The following is a 22,261-nucleotide window of genomic DNA, read 5'->3' as shown; positions in this document are numbered from 1 at the left end:
GATGGGTTGCTAGCCGTACCTGAATTAATTTCTAAGAAAGTTTTAAGTTCCTGAGAGAAGTACTTTACAAATTTACTATTTTTCATCAGGAAGGGGTCCATATGCCAATGCCGAGGGGATGTCTCATTGTTCCTCGCCTTGATTTCCAAATATACAGCAGCGTGATCAGAAATTGTTATACTGCCTATTTTACAGGATGATATGGAATTTTAAAAAATTGAGGGGCAAAAAACATATCGATTCTGATGTGACATTCATGCGGATTGGAGTAAAAAGAAAAATCTCTGCCCTGTGGGTGAAGACATCTCCACACATCTACTAATCCTAATTCTTTGTTCAAATCCACCAATTGTCTGGATCTAGGGGAATACTCCTGCAGTACTCTTGGGTATCCTGTCTATTTCCGGCTCCATAGTGCAATTAAAGTCTCCCCGAGAGCCATCAGTTTGGAGAAAGCTTCCATTATTAATTTAAAAGGATGCGCCGGGGGACAATACAGATTCAAAATCCCATATTCCTCTCCATTTATAAAGGCTTTAATCAGAATATATCATCCAGGTTCGTCTTTTATCTGATTTAGGATTTTGAAAGGGAGATTCTTCCGAATAAGGATAACAACTCCCCTACTTTTTGAGCTGAAGGAAGAAAAGAAGGCCTGATCAAATCCACCCTGTCATAATTTCAAGTGTTCTTTATCCAATAAATGCGTCTCCTGTAGGAGAGCTATATCAACCCTTTCTTTCTTGAGGTTTGATAATATTTTCTTTCTTTTGATTGGTGAATTACTCCCCTTGACATTCCAGGTGCACCATTTAATCGACTACCTAACTATAATCATCTGGGCAAGTCCGAGACCCCTCGGGAGGGGAAACCCTATCCAGAACATCCTGAGCATAGAGCATATAAAATTCACAAAAATTAAGGCTCTTTAATACACTCACATCAATATAATAAAAAACTATTTCTAAATAAAAAAATATAAAACGTAGTTAAATGGAGATTTTCCCCCTTGTTCCCAGGGGGCATCACTTCCTTTCCAAAAGCCCATCATATCCTCTTCCAGCCAGTGCCCCACCCTTGACCCAGGCATCCCACGATAGGATAAAGAAAATTAAAATATACTACAAAGCCAGAATTAACAGTGAGTACCCTACCCCCCACCCACCCATACCGACACCTAGATATATTTGGTAATGTTAATACCATGTATGAACATATATAACTATAAAATTACAGTCTCAACAAATAAAAATTAAATATAGTAATGCAAAATAACAGGGGAAAACAGCCCCGTTCTTTAAGACAGAGATAAAATAGGAAAGGAAACCACCTCCCCCACCTACATTAACTAGACCACCCGGCCTATATATGTATATTAAAAAAGGGGGGAAATCACTAAGTGAAGAACAAATAAATAAACCCCTCTCCCCACCCCCCGGAGATAATATTAAACAGTAAGGTAATAAAAGGGAAAAGAAAAGGCATGAATTGGGGTGGGGGGAGGGCAGAACAATATCATTCACCACTCGAATTAACTCTTACAATTTATCTAAGAGAGTCCAGAAATTCCTTGGCTTTCTCCGGCCATCCGAGGTTCTACACGGACCCTTCATGGCTAAAACATGGCGTCGCTGGGTAGCGCAGGGAGTATTGAATGTTTAAGTCCCCTAAAAGCTTCTTCGCTTCATCAAACACCTTCCTCTTTCGGGCCAAAGCTGGGGATAATTCCTGAAATAACATAACCTTGGCTCCTTTATAAATCATGGCTTGGGGATCTTTCCCAAGATTTCTGGAAGCTTCCAAGACCATCTGCCTCTCCTTTTAGCTCTGCAGCCGGAACAGGACCGGGCGGGGGCTGGTTCTAGCCGGAACAGGACCGGGTGGGGGGGCTGGTTCGAGCCGGAACAGGACCGGGCGGGGGGGGGCTGGTTCGAGCCGGAACAGGACCGGGCGGGGGGGGCTGGTTCGAGCTGGAACAGGACCGGGCCGGGGGGGGGGGGGGGGGGGCTGGTTCGAGCCGGAACAGGACCGGGCGGGGGAGGGGGGGGCTGGTTCGAGCCGGAACAGGACCGGGCGGGGGGGCTGGTTCGAGCCGGGCCGGTGCACTGCGAGCCGCTCGGCCCATCCCACCCTGACCCGGCCTGACCCAGCCTCCAGATTTAAAAGCTGTGGAAGCCACTGCCCGAGGAACGCTGTAAGCTGGCCTTCCTCTTCCTGTTCGGGAAGGCCCAGCAAACAAATATTTTTCGTGATTCTCTAAGGTCCGGACTCGCTGTCCGAGTGTCCGGACCCGATCCACGGCCGATCCTGTTATAGTCTCGGAGGTCGCGGCCTTTAGCTCCGCCTCTCTGACTTGGCGCTCGATTTCCTCGATGTCTCGGTTGTGCTTTTGTAGCGCGGCCGAGAATGAGTCCCATCGGCTCCGGGACTCTTCAATGAAGGCGTCGATCTTTGCGCCAAGTTTGGAGATTACTTCCTCAAGGCTCCCTACCGTAGGTAAGTCCCCCCAGGGGGGCTGCGGACGCCTCTGCTGCAGCTGGGGAGGGTGGGGGAGGGGTTCCTGCCTGCTGAGAACTGCTGGCTCCCTTCCCTTTGGTCATTTTTACAGAAGACTAGACTGTTTAAATTTAGTACAGAGCAACTAATTACATTAAGCAAAAACTATCTTAAATGATTTGGTGAGTGTGGTGGGGGCGGGTGGTCCACTTTGCCCAAGTCTTGGGAGGAGCACTATAAACTCAGACTTGCTGGGTCACCGCCATCTTGGAGCCCCCTAAAACAGTTTCTGATTAAATGCTGCATGATCATTCGTTAGGGTGAATGAGGAACTGAACCAAAACTCAACCCATTTTCAGCTCTGACTGCACGTCGTCAGTGAAATATCTCACAGATTCCTAGCACTGTCACAGCACTAACACCGTCCCCACAAGTAAAACCCCAGGAAACACGTTACAGGGGAGTTCTGAAATGAAATTGAGACTGAATCATATCTGGAAATATTAGCACAGGGACCGTAGCTTGGTCAGAGAGTTTGGTTTAAGGAGTATTTTAGAAAGAGGAGAGAGAGGGAGAGTATGGGGGATACAGATGGAAATGGAGATGGAGGTAAGGGGGAGAGTGAAAAATGTGGAGGGGAGAGGAAGAGACAATGAGGGAGTGAGAGAGAAAGAGAAGGAAAGAATGGGAGGAAGAGAGGGAGAGAGAGGAGGGGAGAGAGAAAGTGCAGAGGTAGAGAGAGGGAGAAAAGAGAGAGAGAGAGAGAGAGGGTAAGTGGGAAAAACAGAAGGAGATAAACAGAGGGTGAGAGTGAGTGTGGGGTGGTTGGGGGAGGGAGACATAAAGAGCGGGAGAGAATGAGACAGAGTGGGTGAAGGCTTTGATAGGGAATGTAGAGATCTCCTGCCCAGGGAGTTGAGAATGCAGCACCCAAAGTGAGGTAATGGAATCTGTGTAAGAGCAAAATATCATGATATTCAGCAATCATGCAGGAGTTATCGGGGATTTGTGAGGGGTGGAGGGAGGTTTGTGTAGGGGGGAGATTGTGTGTGTGGGGGGGGGGTTGGTGTGTGGGGCTGTGCTTGTGGGGGAGGTTTGTGTGAGGGGAGATGTGTGTGGGGGGAGGTGAGTATGGGGTGAGATGGGTGTTGGGGGTGAGTGTGTGTGTGTGTGTGGGGGGGGGTGCGTTGGGTGTGAAGGGAGGGGGATGGAGGTTGGGGGATTCAGGGTGATATTCAGATTGCCTCCCAAACCTCCAGTTGCTGACACTAGCTCACCGCCTGTCAGCCAATGGTAAATATAACCAGGCCCCTACTTCCTAGGGCCTCCCTCCCACCCTCCTCCTCTAACCTAACTTTAAAGTCCACAGGTAAGCGACTCAGTGTTATTGACTCAGTGTTCTTGTTTTGGAGACAAAGTGTACAGTCATGGCAGCGCAGGCAGTGGAATGTTCCTCCTGCAGGATGTTTGAGGTAGGGGTGACCACCGATACTCCTGCCGACTTCGTCTGCAGGAAATGCAGTCAGATCCTGCTCCTCACCAAACGAGTTAGGGAACTGGAACTGGAGTTGGATGAACTGAGGATTATTCGAGAGGCTGAGAGGGTGATTGATAGAAACTACAGGGACATAGTTACGCCAGAGAACAGAGGTAGCTGGGTAACAGTTAGAGGTGGGAAGGGGCAGAAGCAGGCAGTGCAGGGATCCCCTGTGGTCGTTCCCCTAAAAAATAGGTATACTGCTTTGGAAACTGTTGGAGGGGACAGCCTTGCAGGTGTAGCTGCAGTGAAGGGGTCTGTGGCGTGAGGTCTGGCTCTGAGACTAAGAAGGGAAAGGGGGAGAGCAGGAGAGCGCTAGTTATAGGAGACTCTCTAGTTAGAGGGACGGACAGGCGGTTCTGTGGACATGGGCGAGACTCTCAGATGGTTTGTTGCCTCCCGGGTGCCAGGGTCCGAGACGTCTCGGACAGTGTCTTCAGAATCCTTAAGGGGGAGGGTGTGCAGCCAGAACTCGTGGTACACATTGGCACCAACGACATAGGTAGGAAGAGGGGTGTGGAGGTCATGCAGGAGCTCAGGGAGTTAGGCTGGAAGCTAAAAGCTAGGACAGACAGAGTCGTCATCTCTGGGTTGTTGCCGGTGCCACGTGACAGTGAGGCAAGGAATAGGGAGAGAGTGCAGTTGAACACGTGGCTGCAAGGATGGTGTAGGAGGGAGGGCTTCAGGTATTTGGACAATTGGACTGCATTCTGGGGAAGGTGGGACCTGTACAAACAGGACCTGAACCAGAAGGGCACCAATATCCTGGGAGGTAGGTTTGCTAGCACTCTTCGGAGGGGTTTAAACTAATTTGGCAGGGGGATGGGATCCGGACTTGTAGTCCAGCAAGTAAGCTAGCTGTGTGTCAGGATGTCCAAGAATGTAGGGAGGCTGTGGAGAAGGTAGCACTGACAGGGAATACTTGCGGACACAGAAATGGGCTCAAGTGTGTATACTTCAACACAAGGAGTATCAGAAATAAGGTGGGTGAACTTAAGGCGTGGATCGGTACCTGGGACTACGATGTTGTGGCCATCACGGAAACGTGGATAGATGAGGGACAGGAATGGTTGTTGGAGGTTCCTGGTTACAGATGTTTCAGTAAGATTAGGGAGGGTAGTAAAAAAGGAGGGGGTGTGGTGTTGCTAATTAGAAATGGTATAACGGCTGCAGAAAGGAAGTTTGAGGGGGATCTGCCTTTGGAGGTAGTATGGGCTGAAGTCAGAAATAGGAAAGGTGCAGTCATCTTGTTGGGTGTTTACTATAGGCCCCCAATAGCAGCAGAGATGTGGAGAAACAGATTGGGAAACAGATTTTGGAAAGGTGCAGAAGCCACAGGGTCGTATTCATGGGTGACTTCAACTTCCCAAATATTGCTTGGAAGCTCTTTAGATCAAGTAGATTGGATGGGGCGGTGTTTGTGCAGTGTGTCCAGGAAGCGTTTCTAACTCAGTATGTAGATTGTCCAACCAGAGGGGAGGCCATATTGGATTTGGTACTCGGTAATGAACCGGGACAAGTGATGGGCTTGTTAGTGGGTGAACATTTTGGTGATGGTGACCACAATTCTGTGACTTTCACCTTGGTCATGGAGAGAGATAGGTGCGCACAACAGGGTAGGTTTTACAATTGGGGGAAGGGAAATTATGATGCTGTAAGACAGGATTTGAGGAGCATAAGTTGGGAGCATAGGCTGTCAGGGAAGGATGTGGTGGAAATGTGGAACTTTTTCAAGGAGCAGATACGACGTTTCCTTGATATGTATGTACCTATCAGGCAGGAAAGAAATGGTCGTGTGAGGGAGCCTTGGTTGACGAGGGAGGTTGAATATCTAGTAAAGAGGAAGAAGGAGGCTTACATAAGGTTGAGGAAACAGGGTTCAGACAGAGCAGTGGAGGGATACAGGATAGCCAGAAGGGACCTGAAGAAAGGGATTAGGAGAGCTAAGAGAGGGCATGAAAAATCCTTGGCGGATAGGATCAAGGATAACCCCAAGGCATTTTATGCGTATGTGAGAGACATGAGAATGACGAGAACGAGGGTAGGTCCGATCAAGGACAGTAGTGGGAGATTGTGTATTGAGTCGGAAGAGGTAGGAGAGGTCTTGAACGAGTACTTTTCTTCAGTATTTACGAACGAGAGGGACCGTATTGTTGAAGAGGAGAGCGTGAAACGGACTGGTAAGCTAGAGGAGATACTTGTTAGGAAGGAAGATGTGTTGGACATTTTGAACAACTTGAGGATAGACAAGTCCCCCGGGCCTGACGGGATATATCCTAGGATTATGTGGGAAGCAAGAGAGGACATTGCAGTACCGTTGGCAATGATCTTTTCGTCTTCACTGTCAACGGGGGTGGTACCAGGGGACTGGAGAGTAGCGAATGTTGTGCCCCTGTTCAAAAAAGGGAATAGGGATAACCCCGGGAATTACAGGCCAGTTAGTCTTACTTCTGTGGTAGGCAAAGTAATGGAAAGGGTACTGAGGGATAGGATTTATGAGTATCTGGAAAGACACTGCTTGATTAGGGACAGCCAGCACGGATTTGTGAAGGGTAGGTCTTGCCTTACAAGTCTTATTGAATTCTTTGAGGAGGTGACCAAGCATGTGGATGAGGGTAGAGCAGTGGATGTAGTGTACAAGGATTTTAGTAAGGCATTTGATAAGGTTCCCCATGGTAGGCTTATGTGGAAAGTCAGGAGGCATGGGATAGTGGGAAACTTGGCCAATTGGATTGAAAACTGGCTAACCGGTCGAAGTCAGAGAGTGGTGGTAGATGGTAAATATTCAGCCTGGAGCCCAGTTACAAGTGGAGTTCCGCAGGGATCAGTTCTGGGTCCTCTGCTGTTTGTAATTTTTATTAATGACTTGGATGAGGGAGTCGAAGGGTGGGTCAGTAAATTTGCAGATGATACGAAGATTGGTGGAGTTGTGGACAGTGAGGAGGGCTGTTGTCGGCTGCAAAGGGACTTAGATATGATGCAGAGCTGGGCTGAGGAGTGGCAGATGGAGTTCAACCCTGCCAAGTGTGAGGTTGTCCATTTTGGAAGAACAAATAAGAATGCGGAATACAGGGTTAACGGTAGAGTTCTTAGTCAGGTGGAGGAACAGAGGGATCTTGGGGTCTATGTACATAGATCTTTGAAAGTTGCCACTCAGGTGGATAGAGCTTGTAAGGAGGCCTATGGTGTATTAGCGTTCATTAGCAGAGGGATTGAATTCAAGAGTCGTGAAGTGATGTTGCAGCTGTACAGGACTTTGGTTAGGCCACATTTGGAGTACTGTGTGCAGTTCTGGTCGCCTCACTTTAGGAAAGATGTGGAAGCTTTGGAGAGGGTGCAGAGAAGATTTACCAGGATGTTGCCTGGAATGGAGAATAGGTCGTACGAGGACAGGTTGAGAGTTCTCGGCTTTTTCTCGTTGGAACGGCGAAGGATGAGGGGTGACTTGATAGAGGTTTATAAGATGATCAGAGGAATAGATAGAGTAGACAGTCAGAAACATTTTCCCGGGTACAACAGAGTATTACAAGGGGACATAAATTTAAGGTGAAGGGTGGAAGGTATAGGGGAGATGTCAGGGGTGGGTTCTTTACCCAGAGAGTGGTGGGGGCATGGAATGCGCTGCCCGTGGGAGTGGTAGAGTCAGAGTCATTGGCGACCTTTAAGCGGCAATTGGATAGGTACATGGATGGGTGCTTAATCTAGGATAGATGTTCGGCACAACATCGTGGGCCGAAGGGCCTGTTCTGTGCTGTATTGTTCTATGTTCTATGTTCTATAACCCATCAGCTGTGGTTATTACCGATGTGGTGTTCATTAGAGGAGACTGTATCTCCCACATAGTGCCCACAGTGAGTCACAGTTTTATAAAACAACCCAATGTCTGAAAGAGACAAACATTGAATTCTTTGAAAATTGTCTCAGAGACGAAGCCTTTCAGGTTCTGACTTTGAGACTGATCCTCATTTCCGAATTTAAACACTGCCCAAATGATAGGAACACAGCACAGGAACAGAAGGAGGCCATTCAGCCCCTCAAACCTGATACAAAGGGATAAAAGAAGGCCATTCAGCCCCATCAACCTGTTATGCAAGGATAGGAGGAGGCCATACAGCCCCTTGAGATCCAGATCATAAAGTCAGAAGATGGTTACAGAGGATAAGAACCTAGTCAGTGTGTGCTTGCCTTTAACAAGCAATTTGCCAGAGCCACTCCCTAGCCTCCTCTGAGCCCTCTACATTCCCTGTACCTTTTTCAGATAATGCTGATGGCCTCCCATATGGAACAGCCCTCTCTGCACCAATTGCATTCCCAATGGTAAACTGTGAGTGACATCGGCTCACCCTCATCCACCCCTCCTTGAAAGGAAAGGGCCTCAGATTTGACCTCTCTCCCTGTGAATCTGTAGTGCTCCTTCTGCAGTGATGGAATATCTTTTGTTGAAGCTGATGGAAGCTAACCCCCTCTCAGTAATCCTAGTCTGTTGAGGCAGAAGCTCCAGAACTGGCTGCAGGTGGCAATAAAGTCAGAAACAGAATGAACAATGAATACTCCCTTCTGACTGTTGGCATCTGTCTAATGGAGGGTTGAAATATTTGCCAAGCCCAACACTGTGCAGTATCTTAATCAGGTGCAGTGTGGTCAGGTAAATCCCACAGGCAGTTCTACTCAGCCAACACCATATGGAGCTTTCCAGGAGGTCGGGCAACAGAATCAGCTCAAACAACTGTCTGTCCCCCCTCTGGGACATCCAACCCTCAACCCTCAGCATCGTCACTGCGCAATTAATCCACCTCTCAACCAACTCTGTTTCACATAGACAGGAACGGTGCATTTATGTAGTGCCTTTCACAACCTCAGCCTTTCCCAAAGATCTTCATAATCAACAGAGCACTTTTGAATTCCAGGAAAATGTAAGAAACACAGCAGCTAATTTGTACACAGAGGGCCCCCGCTATCAGCAATGAAATAGCAAACACAGAATCTGTTTCTTAGTGATATTGGTAGAGAGACAGTATTAGATAGAACACCAGGTCTCATGCAGAAATAATGGCAATGGAATCGATTAGGTCTGTTATGAATATCTTTGATGAGGAGGAACCGATGTTGGACTGGGGTGGACAAAGTTAAAAATCACACCACACCAGGTTAAAGTCCAGCAGGTTTATTTGGAAGCACTAGCTTTCAACGCGCTGCTCCTTCATCAGGTAGCTAGGCATCCTATTCATGCTTCATCTGTTTCAGTGTATCATTTTTAGTTTCTGAATTAAAGTTTAACAGTAGAAAATGGGATATATTTAACTAAAGCACTCTGAATTGCAATGCATTGAATAGTTGGGGTCATTTACTTTTAGAGGTTAACAGCTAGGAAGGTAAGGATATTAAAATGTTTTAATGATTGCTTGAATACCTAAAACAAATAGCACTTCAGAAGTTTATCCATGTTTCTTTAATAGAATTTAAACAGAATAGGAAGCATTATAAAAATACTTAGATGAAAAGGTGGTGCCTACAAAGATGGCAGCCAAGAGGGAGTTACACCTGGACGAGTGTGAAAGCACTCAGTGAGCCTTAAAGATGTTAAGTAGGTCAGAGTAGGCTATGTTGTCATGGACATGCATAGAACTTACCTTGGTATGTGTTTACTGGGAGAAGTTGGTAGCAACTTGAAGATGGGAGACTGTCACTGTTAGACTCCAGGGAGTTAGGGCAGGAGATGCCTTTGGGAACTATTAATAGGTGCAGCTTTGAGTTGGGGTGAAGGTAGCCAAGAAAGAGCTAAGAAATATCAGAGCTCAGAGAGACCTGTATGGTCATGTCAGCCTGTGAGCTAGCTGCTTGAAAAATACCTGGAATTATTCCTGCACTGCAGTCTTGGGAATATAGTGCAATGCAGTCTCCAGAGAAGAGATTGAACTACCTGGATGTGAGTAGTTGTTGAGAAAACCTGTGATGGAGCAGCTGTAGAGGGAGTTCTGTAGCTATGTCTTCAAAGTGAAGAATTAAAATACCTTATAAGGGAGACAAAGTTTTAGTAGGATTTGGGTTCCTACAGTGTCGTTAACATCTGGGATAAGGAGAGTTACTGAGAAACCCATGGGGTTGACCTTGATTGCATTTGGTATTAGATGTGTTCAATGGCAATTTGTTCGTTACCCATATTCACCCCATGTTCATTCTGGACTTTAGAACATAATTTGTATGTTTCCTGTAGATTGTTTAATTGTTATTACTTTGTCTTGTAAGGTTTATTTTGTTTGCTTAAAATTCTGGAACCACCTGGATTTATTCTCTGATCAGACCTTGGCTACTTTAAACAAGTTAAATACATAATTTATTCTGGTCTGGGATCACAACGTATCCACTTACCGAGTTACTGAGGCCTTGAGCTAATGTCTCATTTACAGAAAGCACATCTGACAGTGCAGCACTCCATTGGCACTGCTGTACTAGAATGCCAGCTGTCTGGACAGGGACTTGAAGCCGTAGCATTCTGACTCAGAGGCAAGGTACTAGTCACTGCACCACGTGGACATCACTTGGTACCTGTGTCTTGGTACAATTTGCATTTTTTGTGCCACTTCCTGCTGAGTTCTTGGATGCAATTCTGCTGTTGCCTTGCAGCTCAGTGAGACACTTCTACGCTCTCTCGTTCTTAATCTTGGTATATGCTCCCTCCTCTCTTCCTGTTTTCACAGCTTGTTAATCATGACTTATTGTCCTTGGGTCAGTGCCTGGAGCTGGGTCTGAACTAGATTCTGTAAGTGAGGCGATGTACAGCCAGCTCAGAGATTATCACATCGCTCAGTAAGTATCAACCTCATCTCAATTTGATTCCCCTTCTAGAGACTTGATTACAAAATCCAGGCTGACTTTCCCCAGTAGGGTAGTGAGAGAGTGCTGCATTGTCAGAAATACTATCTCATAGAATTGGTGTCAGATTGAGATTCAGCCTATTGCCTCAGGTAGGCAGCACCTTCCAATCCCACGATCATTTCCACTCAGATGGATAAAGGCAGCAGATACATGGGAACACCACCCCCTGCAAGCTTCCCTCCAAGCACCATCCTACCTTGGAAATGTATCACTGTTTCTTCACAGTCACTGGGTCAAAATCCTGGACATTATAGGTCAACCTACAGCACATGGACTGCAGCGGTTCAAGAAGGCAGCTCACTCCCACCTTCTCAAGGGGTAATTAGGGACGGGCAATAAATGCTGAGTCCAGGGAGTTACACCCATGTCTCTTGAATGAAGAATAAAAATGCATTTGAGGATGTCAGTTCTCTGAATGTCCTGGTCATTATTTACCTTTCAGCTAAAAAAAATTTCAGAAAACAGCATTCAGCAGGTCAGACAGTATCTGTGGGGAAAGGGAAATGGAGGATCCCACATGAACCATTCCTATCTCCGATCAAGACATTTGCCTGACCTGCAGATTATTTACATTGTCTTCTGTTTTTACTTCAGATTTCCAGAACCTGTTACAGTTTCTGCTTTCCTGTTGCTAATCAATGCTCTATTCCCATCCCATTGTTGTTGCTGTGTGCAGTCTTGTTTGTTACACGACTGAAGTGACTACACCTCAAACTCTTTGTCTCTGAGATACTTTGGGATGTTCCTGAGTAGGGTGGGTGGGGGGAGGTGTACGTGGAAAACCAGGTTCTTTCTTCCTGTTCGTGCACCAACAGTGAGATATCAAACCCTGCTGATGCTTCCTGTGATGGAGTGCCCCTGAATGAGACAGAGTCATAGAGACGGTCAGCATGGAAACAATGCCATTGATCCAACTCATCCATGCCGACCAGATATCCTAAATTATCTAGTTCCATTTGCCAGTATTCGGCCCATATCCCTCCAAACCCTTCCTATTCATATACCCATCCAAATGTCTTTTAAATGTTGCATTCGTACCAGCCTCCACCACTTCCTCTGGCAGCTCATTCCATACACGTTTTATCCTCTGCATGAATTAGTTGCCCCTTAAGTCTCTTTTATATCTTTCCCCTCTCACCCTAAACCTGTGCCCTCTAGTTCTGGATTCCCCGACCCCAAGGAAAAGACTTTGTCTATTTATCCTATCCATGCCCCTCATAATTTTGTAAACCTATATAAGGTCTAGGGAAAACAGTCCCAGCCTGTTCAGCCTCTTCCTATAGCTCAGATCCTCCAACCCTGGCAACATCCTTGTAAATCTTTTTTGAACCGTTTCAAATTTCACAACATCTTTCCAATAGAAGGAGACCAGAATTGCACACAATATTCCAAAAGTGGCCTAACCAATGTCCTGTACAGCCGCAACGTGACCTCCCAACTCCTGTACTCAATACTGACCAATGAAGGAAAGCATACCAAACGCTTTCTCCTCTATCCTATCTACCTACGATTCCACTTTCAAGGAGCTATGAACCTGCACTCCAAGGTCTCTTTGTTCAGTATTGTTATTAAATTAAAGGACACTGTCCCTCTGATTGCTCAGTGGATTGGAGTGATGAGGCCTTTGCTTTTTTAGTTCCTGTCTATTAGTTAGTGAAATATTAACTAGCAACAACATAACTAGACACCCTAACTGCTGGGGTAGCACATTCACATGTTCCTGGTATCCAAGTTTCTTCTGAATTGAAAATAATGAGTAACAGCTTCTAACACTTGAGGTGCAATAGGTGTAAGATTAACTGTGAAGGATTTAGAAGAGTCCAGAGAATCCCGGAAGGTGTTATGATACAGATTTTGGTGATGGCAGAGGTTTGGAAGTTTTCGGGAACTCACACGTTGGCAGGAAGTAATGGAATTGTTGGGGTGGTATGGAATGAAGGATATGGAACGAGGGTTCCAACAGAGTAGCTGTGGCAGCGTGGAGCTGGGTGATGTAGGATTGGTATTGGCAATGGGGAAGCTTAGGAGGTGATGGCCTAGAGGTATTATCACTGAACTGTTAATCTAACAACTCAGCTAAATGTTCAAGGGACCTGGGTTCAAATCCAATCACAGCCACTGGTGGAATTTGAATACAACTTTATAAATCTGGAATTAAGCATCTAATGATGACCATAATCGATTGTTGATTATCAGGAAAAACCCATCAGGTTCACTAATGTCCTTTAGGGAAGCAAACTACCATCCTTAGCTGGTCTGGCCTACATGTGACTCAAATCCTAGAATAATTCCAGACCCTAAACAATATACTGTCTCCTAATTGTTCATCCAATGATGCCCTCATCCTGTGAATGAAGTTTTAAAATGGAATATTGGAAAGCCAGCTGGGATTTGAGAAAAGGACACAATTGCAAATGGCCTGGTTCAGCCTGAGACAGTCTCCGGGAGGACACACTCACTTCATTAATGGAGTGCTTTAGGTTCCGGATAGAAAAGGGAAGCCAATGACTACAGGACAGCAAGGTTAAACTAAGACCACAATCAGAACAGCCATGATCTTACTGAGCGATGGAATAGGCTTGAGGGGCTGAATGGCCTGTGACGAAAGCCAATGTTGCCAGTGTCAGAGGATACGGTGTTTTATTGGGCTGTGAGGACTGTTTCAGTTTTATGTGTTGGAGAAAGGTGACCGAGCAGTGACTCAGAGAGACACCGCAAATGGTGGTGCTGGGGGAGCAGGGACTACAAGTTAGAAATCACACTTTGATGAACATGAATTTCAGAAAAGGCTGCGATTTTCACAGAGTGTCACCTTCAAACCTTTAGCATGTAGCCCGAGCTGATGAGAAGTTTTGACACACTCACTGAATGATACTTGTTAACAGACCGTGCGTGAATTCTGACGAATACACACAGCACTCATCCAAAGTGCATGGCTGGTGAACACAAATTACTTTTTAATATTTCTTTCATTTCAACAGGAGCTTTTGCCAAATCTCCTGCTGCTGCTGAGTTTCGGAGAGGTTTTAAACTACAACCTAACACCCTGTCTCATTGAGATGCATCCTTGTATTAAATATTCATGACTTGAAAGCGATTTTAATACGGATAAAATGAAACCAGGGGACTTATTATGCAGCTATTAATTGGAAAGGAGACAGACTGGGTCCTTTGGAACTGCATATCCATCCAGAATGTATGCCATTACAATCAAAGTCTCCCCTCCACCATCCTGTTCCTTCTTTAATTAAAGTGGTCAGAGCTGTCTCAGGATGAGGATCCACTGAACCATCTGTTCCCAGTTTAAACACACAATGCATTTGCAATGCTGCCTGAGTTGCCTCTCCCCCAGCACTCTGAGGAAATATTCCAAAGCTGTGCCTCTGCTGCCAGCTCTCACTGCCTGGAGCTCTGTGAGACACTCAGGGGCCATTCAGCAGTAGCCCGCAGCGAATCCTTCACTCTCACCTGCTGCCTTTTGTACTCACTGAGGAGCAGGTTCCAAATCTCTAGATTTGATTTGGTTTCTTACTGTCACATGTAACGGGGTACAGTGAAAGATTCTGTTTTGTGTGTAGTACAGGCAGACCATAGCATACAGAGGGCATTAGGGTCATAGAACAGAGTGAGGAATACAGTGTTACAGCTACAGAGACCAAGACCAACATTAAATTTAAAATTTGAGAAATCCATTCAATAGTCTAATACCAGCGGGGAATCAGCTGTTCCTGAACCTGGTGGTCCTGGTTGAAGCTTTCGTATCTACTAGCTGATGGAAGAGGGTGGAAGAGAGTCTAACTGGGGTCAGAGAGGGCTTCGATCATGTTGGCTGCTTTCTCAAGGCAGTGGGAAGTGTAGATGGAGTCCAATGGGTGGAAAGTTGGTTTGTGTGATGGACTGGGTTGTGTTGACAACTCTCTATAGTGTCTTATGGTCCTGGACAGTGGAGTTGTTGTTTCAGGCTGTGATGCATCTTATTTTCATTATTATTGGAACCTTGGGTTCTAAAGTGGAATCAGAGCTGAAAATGTGTTGCTGGAAAAGCGCAGCGGGTCAGGCAGCATCCAAGGAGCAGGGTTCGAGTTCGAGGGTTGGGACTGAGACAAGGTGGGCACCACCTCAGCACCGCCCTCCTAACCTGCAATCTTCTTCCTGACCTCTCCGCCCCCACCCCACTCCGGCCTATCACCCTCACCTTGACCTCCTTGCACCTATCGCATTTCCAACGCCCCTCTCCCGAGTCCCTCCTCCCTACCTTTTATCTTAGCCTGCTTGGCACACCCTCCTCATTCCTGAAGAAGGGCTCATGCCCGAAACGTCGATTCTCCTGCTCCTTGGATGCTGCCTGACCTGCTGCGCTTTTCCAGCAACACATTTTCAGCTGTGATCTCCAACATCTGCAGTCCTCACTTTCTCCTTCTAAAGTGGAATGCATAGTTTGAGGTTAGATTTGTATTTTCTACATTGTGCGGGCTACAAACAGGTAAGGCAGCCTAAGAGTCTTGTTGTACTGCCCTCAATTTCTGAAAGGGTTTTGATAAAGTTCCACATGGAAGCCTGTTAAACTGTTAAACTCGAAGCTGCAAGATTCACAGGAAACCATGAGGGGAGATTGGGGAGGTGGGTAGAGGGTGTCTTCTGAATCAGATGTTAACCTGAACGGCTGACATACATCTCTAGTGGATTTTTAAAAACTCTTTGACAAACACAACATTCTTTTTTAAAATGGATCCCTCAGCTCACTTAGAACGCAGATTAGATTAGATTCCCTACAGTCTGGAAACAGGCCCTTCGGCCCAACAAGTCCACACTGACCCTCTGAAGAGTAACCCACCCAGATTCATTTCCCTCAGACTAATGCACCTAACACTACGGGCAAGTTAGCGTGGCCAATTCACCTGACCTGCACATCTTTGGACTGTGGGAGGAAACCACACAGACACAGGGAGAATATGCACACTCTACACAGTCACCTGAAGCTGGAATTGAACCCAGGTCCCTAGCACTGCGAGGCAGCAGAGCTAACCACCGAGCCACCATACTGCCCCAATATACAATAGAATGTAGAACATTACAGTGCAGTACAGGCCCTTTGTCCCTCAATGTTGCACTGACTTGTGAAACCAATCTGAAGCCCATCTAACTTACACTATTCCATTTTCATCCACATGTTTATCCAATGACCATTTAAATGCCCTTAAAGTTGTCGAGTCTACTACTGTTGTGAGTAAAGAAACTACCTCTGACATCTGTCCTTTATCTATCTCCCCTCAATTTAAAGCTACGCCCCCTTGTGCTTGCCATCTCCATCCGAGGAAAAAGGCTCTCTCTGTCTACCCGATCTAACCCTCTGATTATCTTATATGTCTCAATAAGTCACCTCTCAGCCTGCTTCTCTCTAATGAAAACAACCTCAAATCCCTCAGCCTTTCCTCATAAAGCCTTCCCTTCATACTAGGTAGCATCCAGGTAAATCCCCTCGGAACACTTTCCAAAGCTTCCACATCTTCCTATAAAGCTCTTTAACAAATTACCTGGTCATTGTCACATTATAATTTGAAGGAGCTGGCTCTGTGTTATTTGACGGTGCTGTTTTTTCAACATGACATCAAGGACTCTACTTTAAAAGGACCTCATTGACTGTGAAAGTTTGAAGTCATGTGTGATGTAACATAAGTAAAGTCCAGTGACTTAGCCTGAGCCTGACTAACCGTCTAAACATTGTGACTGCAACAGCAACTCAGAGACAAACACAGAACTTGCTGGAAAAGCTCAGCAGTTCTGGCAGCACCTGTGAAGAGAAACCAAAGATAACTTTTCAGGTCCGGTGACCCTGTCTCTGCAGATCAGAGGCTGGGAATCCTGCAGTGAGTAACTCCCCACCTGACTCCCCAAAGCCTGTCCACCATCGACAAGGCACAAGTCAGGAGTGTGATGGAATACTCCCCACTTGCCCTGGATGGGGGCAGCTCCAACAACACTCAAGGAGCTCAACACCATCCAGGACAAAGCAGCCACTTGATTGGCATCATATTTACAAACACCCCCTCCCTCCACCCCTGATGCTCAGTAACAGCAGTGTGTACCATCTACAAGATACTCTGCAGAAATTCAGCAAAGATCCTCAGACAGCACCTTCCAAACTCATGGCCACTTCCATCCTGAAGGACAAGGGCAGCAGATACATGGGAACACCACCCCCTGCAAGTTCCCCTCCAAGCCACTCACCATCCTGACATGGAAATATATCGCTGTTCCTTCAGTGTCTCAGGGTCAAAATCCTGGAATTCTCTCCCTAAGGGTATTCTGGGTCAACCTGCAGCACATGGACTGCAGCGTTCAAGAGGGCAGCTCACCCCCACCTTCTCAAAGGGGCAACTAGGGACAGGTAATAAATGCAGGACCAGCCAGCGACCCCCATGTCCCATGAATTAACTAAAGAAAAATTGAAACGGGTGGAGTGTTTTTTCTCTTGTTGAGGATGAAGAGAAGGTGGGAGTTGAAAGCAGCATTTCTGTTTCAGCTGGTACTGGTGATATTTTGGATGTGACAATGACTGACAAATCCTCTGACAGAATCTCATGTGTTTTAAAGCAATTCAGTCAATGGGAGTTGTTGTGAAATAATCTTGCTGAGGAGATACAGCAATGGGCTGCTTTGTAGTTTATCTCCGTGACAGGGCCTGAGGCTATTGTCACATTCCCATTTGGTAATACTCAGAATAAAGGTCTCTGTTTGCAGCGATTACAGATTGAAGGCAGGTTTTAAAACCAAGAGTTCAGAGCAATGCCTTCAGTGTCAGCTGCAATAGCACAGAGGCTCAATAATCTGACAGCTCAAGCTCACTAACTCAGTCCGATTGCAACCCTCATAAGAGTTACAATCACATAGAAACAGAAGCAGGAACTCACAGTTCAAGCAGCAACAACACCTTGCATTTATGTAGCACTTTTCACTCAGTAAAACATTGCAGGGTATTTCACAGGAGCATTATCAAACACACCCTGACATCAGGTCACATGGGGAGATATTAGAACCAGAGACCAAAGGTTGTACAAAGAGGAAAGTTTAAAATGAGGCAGAAGTAGAGAGAAATGGGGAAATTGGGGTTGGTGGGGGGGGGGGGGGTGCAGAGGGAGTGGTTGGAGAGGTTCAGGAAGAGAATTCCCAAAGCAGAAGATCTGGGCAGTCAATGGTGGAGCAGTTTAAAATTGAGGAGATGCTTAAACTGGAGGAGTGGAGACATCTTGGAGGGACATTGGGCTGGAGGGGTTGGGACATGGGGCTGGAGGGATTGGGACTTTGGGCTGGAGGGATTGGGACATGGGGCTGGAGGGGTTGGGACTTTGGGCTGGAGGGATTGGGACATGGGGCTGGAGGAGTTGGGACATGGGGCTGGAGGGATTGGGACATGGGGCTGGAGGGATTGGGACATGGGGCTGGAGGGATTGGGACATTGGGCTGGAGGAGTTGGGACATGGGGCTGGAGGGATTGGGACATGGGCCTGGAGGTGTAGGGACATGGAGCTGGAGGGATTGGGACATTGGGCTGGAGGAGTTGGGACATGGGGCTGGAGGGATTGGGACATGGGCCTGGAGGTGTAGGGACATGGGCCTGGAGGGGTTGGGACATGGGGCTGGAGGGATTGGGACATGGGGCTGGAGGGATTGGGACATGGGGCTGGAGGAGTTGGGACATGGGGCTGGAGGGATTGGGACATGGGGCTGGAGGGATTGGGACATGGGGCTGGAGGGATTGGGACATGGGCCTGGAGGAGTTGGGACATGGGGCTGGAGGAGTTGGGACATGGGGCTGGAGGGATTGGGACATGGGGTGAGTCCAGCAGCACTCTCTGAAATTCATCCGAACCGTCATGAAGGAAGTGTGAGATATTTGGACATGGTGCCCATTAGCATTGTTAGCAAGTGTATGAGGTCTACACATTGTCTTTCAATGCTAACACACTCTTTGTAGAATAACACACCCAGGGTTACACTTTAGACACCGACACACCACACATATAACCTTTCACATCCAAAACTCTCTGCAACATCCTTCACATCTTGACCAATATCCAAGGACTCCATTTCCTGACCATAACCAGGATCCATTCCTGACCCATAACCAGGATCCATTCCTGACCCATAACCAGGCTCCATTCCTGACCCATAACCAGGGTCCATTCCTGACCATAACCAGGATCCTGACCCATAACCAGGATCCTGACCCATAACCAGGGTCCATTCCTGACCATAACCAGGATCCTGACCCATAACCAGGATCCTGACCCATAACCAGGGTCCATTCCTGACCCATAACCAGGGTCCTGACCCATAACCGGGGTCCTCTCTAAATACTGACACCCTGACCAGAATACTGGTATATTTCTGGAAGATGACATAGACAAAGTCCCCCAGATCCTAATTCACACAAAGTACTATCTACATTTCAGAGAAAAATATAAATATCATTGAACATGATTGTTTCTTTTTAAAATATTCCTGAAGAGCCCATTTTGGGCTGAAACATCTTATTTCCCAGTAAACTAAATGAAGTGTGAAATAACAAGGAGGGATTCCAGGTTAGAGCTGAGTCTGCATTGAGAGCTGTGGGGTTTGTGCACAGTAAATACAGGAACATTGAGAAGGTCATGAGCAGACAGGATATCTGAGAGCTGGTCTGATAGCACAACCATCGTCCCAATGTCCTTTCTCAAATCTCTATTGTTTCAAACACTTTGATTCAATTTCAAAAGATTTTTTTGAACTCAGCAACTACAAAGCAGGTTTGTTACAAGGTCAGTTTGTTATACTTTATCAACAAGACCCTAAGGTTATAGGAACACAATGAGGCCATTCAGCCCATCAAGTCGGCTCTACCATTTAATCATTGCTGATAAGAATACCAACCCCATTCTCCTGCTTTCTCACAGTAACTGTTGCTCCCCTTACTAATCAAGAACCTTAGATTATTTACAGTGTGGAAACAGGCCCTTTGGCCCAACAAGTCCACACCGACCCTCCGAAGAGCAATCCACCCAGACCCATTCCCCTACACTTAACACTACGGGCAATTTAGCATGGCCAATCCACCCTAACTTGCACATTTTTGGATTGTGGGAGGAAACCGGAGCAAACCCATACAGACACAGGGAACATGTGCAAAGTCCACACAGACAATTGCCTGAGGCAGGAATTGAACCCAGATCTCTGGTGCTGTGAGGCAGCAGTGCTAATCACTGTGCCACCATGCCACCCAAACCTGTCTATCTCTGTATTAAATACATTCAATGATATGGCCTCCACAGCCCTCTGTGGCAATGGGTTCCACAGGTTCCCCACCCTTGGCTGGAGACATTCCTCATCATCTCCAATCTAAAGATTTGGCCCTTTTCTCTGAGGCTGTGCCCTTGGGTCCTATTGGTGGGAACATCTTCTCCATGTCCACGCTATCCAGATCTCTCAGGATTCTGTACCTTTAAAGCAGATCCCCCCCTTACCCTTCCAACCTCCATCACGCACAGACCCAGAGTCCTCAAACCCTCCTCTTTTCACAAGCCCTTCATCCCTGGGATCATTCTCCTGAACCCCCTCAGGACCCCCCTCCAAGGTCAGCACATCCTTCCTTAGATACAGGGCCCAGAACTGATCACAATATTCTGAAGGGGGTCTGACCACAGCCTTATCCAGGCAGCATCCGAGAAGCAGCTCCTTGGATGCTGCCTGAACTGCTGTTCTTTTCCAGCACTACTCTAATCCACAATCTGGTTTCCAGCATCTGCAGCCATTGTTTTTACCGAGCCTAATCCAGCCTCAGCAGTACATCCCAGCTCTTGTATTCTAGCCCTCTCGAAATGAATGCTGACTTTGCATTTGTATTCCTAACTGTCAACTGAACCTTAATCTTAACCTTAAGAGAATTCATAAGTTCCTTCATGCTTCAGATTTCCAAAGCCTTTCCATGTTTAGCCTGCGTCTCTATACTTCCTACCAAAGTGCATAACCTCATATTTTCCCACATTACATTCCATCTGCTACTTCTGTGCCCACACTTACTCAACATTACCCGTCCCTCCACCCATCTTCATCTACAAACTTAGCAACAATGCCCTCAGTTCCTTCATCCAGATCATTAATGCACAGCGAGAATAACTGTGGTCCCAACATGGACTCCTGTGGAACTCCACTAGTCACTGGTTGCCATCCTTTATCCCTAATCTCTGCCTCCTGCCAGTCAGCTAATCCTCTATCCATGCCAATATCTGGACCTTAATACAATGGACATTTATTTAGCAGTCTCCTGTGTGGAACCTTGTCAGAAGCCTTCTGGAAATCCAGATAGATCACATCCACTGGCTCTCCCTTGTCTAACCTGCTCATGACCTTCTCAAAGAACTCTAACAGATTTGTCAGGCAAGACCTCCCTCTGATGAAGCCTTGCTGACTCTGCCATAGTTTACCATCTATTTCCAAGTACTTTGCAATCTCATCCTGAACAATTGAGTGTAAACGTTTACCAATGACCACAGTCAGGCTAACTAGCCTATAGTTTGCTGTGCTCTGCTTCCGTCCTTTCCTAAATTAGCCATTTCCCGTCCTCTGGGGCCATCCCTGGCTCCAGTGATTCCTGAAAGATCACCACCTTTGCCTCTACAACCCCCTCAGCCATCTCCTTCAGAACCCCCGGGGGTAGTCCATTTGGTCCAGGTGATTTATCCACCTTCAGACACTCAGCTTCCCCAGTGAAGTCACATGCTGAGTGTATTACAAGGTGAGGTTATTATAAGGGGAGCGGATGGTCACGTGGTATTATTGCTAAACTGTCAGTCCAGAGACCCAGGTAGTATTCTGGGGACCGGGGTCAGAATTCCTCCTCAGCAGGTGGTAGAATTTGAATTCAACAAAAAAATGCCTGGATTAAGAACCTACTGATCACCATGAATCTATTGTCAATTGCCAGAAAAAAACATTTGCTTTACTCTTGCCCTTTAGGGACTAAATCTGCCATCCTTATCTGCTCTGACCTACATGTGACTCCAGACCCCCAGCGATAGTGTTGACTCTCAGTTGCCCTCTGAAATGGCCTAGCAAGCCACTCAGCTGTACCAATCACTACAACATCTCAAAGAAATGAAACTGGACAGATCCTATGGACTGGGAACAGGTAGTTTTGTGTGCACAGCTGGTTAATCCTAGAGATTGTGAATTGTCAGTTTGATGGGGAGAATGTGTTTTTATTCTGTGGACTGTGGCTAATCTTACCTGAGGAGCTAGACTTGATCTTGTGGATTCTGAAAGGTGAGTTATGTGTGCAGAACTATTTTAATCCTGTGGATTTGCACAGGCTCGTTA

This window comes from Hemiscyllium ocellatum, chromosome 17 (genome assembly GCF_020745735.1).
Source record: "Hemiscyllium ocellatum isolate sHemOce1 chromosome 17, sHemOce1.pat.X.cur, whole genome shotgun sequence".
In the NCBI taxonomy this organism is placed as follows: Eukaryota; Metazoa; Chordata; class Chondrichthyes; order Orectolobiformes; family Hemiscylliidae; genus Hemiscyllium; species Hemiscyllium ocellatum.
Note: the sequence above shows the minus strand (reverse complement) of the source record.